This window comes from Loa loa (assembly GCF_000183805.2).
Source record: "Loa loa unplaced genomic scaffold supercont3.35, whole genome shotgun sequence".
NCBI lineage: Eukaryota > Metazoa > Nematoda > Chromadorea > Rhabditida > Onchocercidae > Loa > Loa loa.
The window spans coordinates 93,449-97,239 of record NW_018108215.1 but is presented as its reverse complement, the minus strand read 5'-3'; positions in this window follow the sequence as shown (position 1 = coordinate 97,239).

The following is a 3,791-nucleotide window of genomic DNA, read 5'->3' as shown; positions in this document are numbered from 1 at the left end:
GCATAACACTACGAATTAATAAATGTTTTGTAAGCCACTCTAATGAATAAACCTTCTATAAGCCATTCTCTCCTCTCCCATCCAAATATAAAAGAGAGATAATAGCTAAGAAAGAGTAACATGATTTGTTAAAGGTTAGGAAGACTAAAGGAAATGAGAAAAAGGATAAAGGATAGGAGAGACAAATGGAATGGTTTGACCATTGGTCATTTTAATAATTGACCAAAGTAAGCAAAATGCACTCAAAAATTTATTGAACAAACGCAGCATTTAGCCAGAAAATGTGCCTATCGTTATAGATTATATGCTTTTCAGATGAGCAATGCTAAGAAGTAAAAGGGATGGAAAAGGAGCAGAAAGTTTAGTGATGAAAAAATTGGTCAATCGGAATTACTTAGAGAAACCGGAATATTATCAAACAGGATATTTGACATATTATCAGCAATTTCATAGAAGAAACAAAATTTAAGTGTAATTTCTTCATTGATGACCTCATCACTTGTTATCATTTCATCCATCCTGTTACAAATGATATAATTTCTTCAAGAATTTTTCGGATCAGATGTAATAATATTCATGAGTTGTATTTGAAATGTCTCGTTTCACTTTTTTTGTGGATAAATAAACTATCAGTCATTTGTCATTCTGGTCTAACGAATGAGTCATCCTAATATAGTAAAAAAAAAAAAGGAAAGAAAGGAGACAATATGGATATGGCTCAAAGGAAAGATAGATGTATTCATATTTAAATGATAGAAAAGACAAAAAGAAGGAAGGAAGCAATGGCTAAAAATAGTATGAAAGATTGATGACATTTGGCTGATTTTTTTTTTTTTTTAAATTAAAAAAAAAACAAATCAATGTGATTTACATTTTCTTCGATATCATTTTTATTTTTAAAACTAAACTATTAATCAAATATTTTGTTGTAATGTAAAATTTACATTATCTATAAATTTATTTAAAATTAATGATTCTCGACCGGTGTTTCACGGAGAGTACAAATGGATTCATAAAGATGGTAGCACATTGAGCAAAAAATTATTAATGAACGAAGGGGAAAAAACTTTGTTGTAACTTTGTTCCTATTTTTTTTCTTTTGTATATTATTTTAAGTTTTTATTTTAGGTTTAATTGCTAAATTAAATTAAATATTTCGATTAAGGTTTATTTTCAAATTAATAGAATTTATCATTTTTGAACTTTATAATCTCGATTGCTCCAAATAAAAGAGCTAAAGTGGTCACTGGTCAAGGGAAGGTTAAAAATCACTGAGCTAAATTTTAGATAATTAAAAAGTTGTGGAATTTTTTTTTTTTGCAACCAACAATTTAATTATTAATTTGCGTTTTTTTTTTTGTCATAAAGTCATTAAAAATTAAATGATTGTATTTGATTAATGAAAATTTCTTCCATAAAATAAAAAAAAAAAAATATTTTTGCGAGTGTTATTGCGAAATTCGTTTATCATGTAACGAATCTTTTTTACATCACACATTTATATCTGATCTTTTAAAAATTATCCTTCAACAATCAAATTAAGGACAGAGTAATTAAATTAAGATAAATTCAAATGCTCGAACTAATTTTGTAAGGAAATTGAATTGTGCTCGAAGTAATTTTGCAGGGAAATTGAATTCAACCTTTTACGTAGTAATAACCATAGATTTTTCGAAGTTTAATGTTTCAAAAATTTAGCTTCATATTGAAGTCACTTTTTTTAGAAGATGATAACTAAGTTATATTCATAAATTTGAATAATTAATTCATTATGATGACATTTTTCTTTTTTTTTAGATTATCGTAAACTGATAAGGATATGATAGGGAGATAAAGACAAAATGATATCCCGCTATCATTACAGCATATTTCTCAGATGCTCTTATGATAGGAGAGAGAACATTTATTTATCCAATTCACTGTTAAATTAAATTTCACAAGTTATTTAGTTCAAGTTCTTAATTAACCCAAAGCATATACAGTTCATTAAGATTTAAATTTTGTTTGATGAAGTAAAAAATCCAGCTAAGATACAAACTAAATTATTTCAAAAACATCCTGTTATCATTAGTGATTTCACTATATTTAAATTATTTTTTCAAAACAAAGAAATCAATCTTATCAATGCTTTGATAACAACAAAGCATTGATAACGATAGTTTAACATTACTAAAGGTTAACGAATTTTTCGTCACTATGTCATTTCAAGTCATGAAAAGTATAATAAATCCAACTCTTTGAAAACTACCCCGCCTTTAGATGTTACTACAAACTTGATAAGAATTTGCATAAGTTATCCCTAGCATTCTGATGAGTAATAATAGTTCAATGAATCATTTATGTGTTCGAGGAAATGAAATTTGATTTAAACATTTAAAAAATCAATTTATTAAACATGGATTAAGAATGAATTTTATAACAATAAAGATGAGAGTGAGGTCATTTAACCGTAGACGGATAATTCTATCCGACGATTCTTCCGGATATTCTATATATTCATTTTTTTCTTTTCGTTTATAGGAACAATAATGTTCACTTTTCAGTTTTATCGTTTTTACGATCGATTCAATTTACTAATTCCATACAATTCGGATAATTATTTCAATGCGAACTGTAAATAACTGAAAGTAAAGCGTATCAATAGGTTTAATTACCTAGGCTTAATTTTAGGTTTAATTACCTGGGCTTAGTTTTAGGCTTAATTACCTAAAAATCATCTCATAATACCTTCATATCATATATTTCTTAACACTATTATAAGATATTATACTTGTTATCTGAAAGATTTTACATATTCCCATTAAATGTTGCTCTGTTTTTCCTAGATCATATTTTGTTCCCAGCTATTTTTCTACCTTTGTAGATTGTTTTCTTTCCTTAACTACCCTTCTATCTTTCTAGGAAAAGAGATCTTGACCTTGATCTTGACCTTTCTAAACCGTTCTTTTTCCCTAACTATCCTTCTATCTTTCCCGATCTTGGCCTTTCTAGATCGTATTTGTTTCAGTACAATTTCAATAGTTCAAAATGAATGAAAAATGTTTGATGGTTATAAAAAAGTGGTGATTTTAGTGATTATATCAGATAGAAAGAAAGGATTTATCGTTCTGCACATGTACTCGTCAACAACAATTATGCATGGAAGTATTAGTAATGGATGAAATTTGATAAGCAAATAAAAACGATATATTACTAGCAATGGTATTATGATTTATCGCAAAATAAAAATTATTCAAGAAAGGACCACTTAAAAATTCTTTTTATTCATTCATTTATTTCATTTGATTGTTAAAAAACTACATGAAATTCCTGTTGAATTCAAAAAAATGAATCAATAATAAATAGCTATTTGAAGATAGCACAAGCCTAGAATTACTAATATAAGGATAGAACCACAAAACTAGGCAAAAAGGTTTTCAACAAAAAAAAAAGGAACATATTTTGGTATAATAATAATATTGTGATTGAAGCAAATTTCTCCCAAGATTAAATATAGGAAAAATGAAATATTTGAATATGCATTAAGACTAAATGCAGCAGCTTTCAATTTTATGAAAGGGAAAGAAGAGTAATGATTAGCCGAAATGGAAGAAAGACATTACGGGCTGATGGTCTCTGCGACATCGAAATTATGGAAGGAGAACAGATGTCCGAATTAAACAACACATGAAGGACAGAGAAGAAGCAAATCAAATGATTCCCAATTGCTTTCCGTTTCAAAATTATGTTGGAAAACCTATATGCAGAAGGAACCAATAGGTATTAATAATTTAATAACAATAATAATTAAT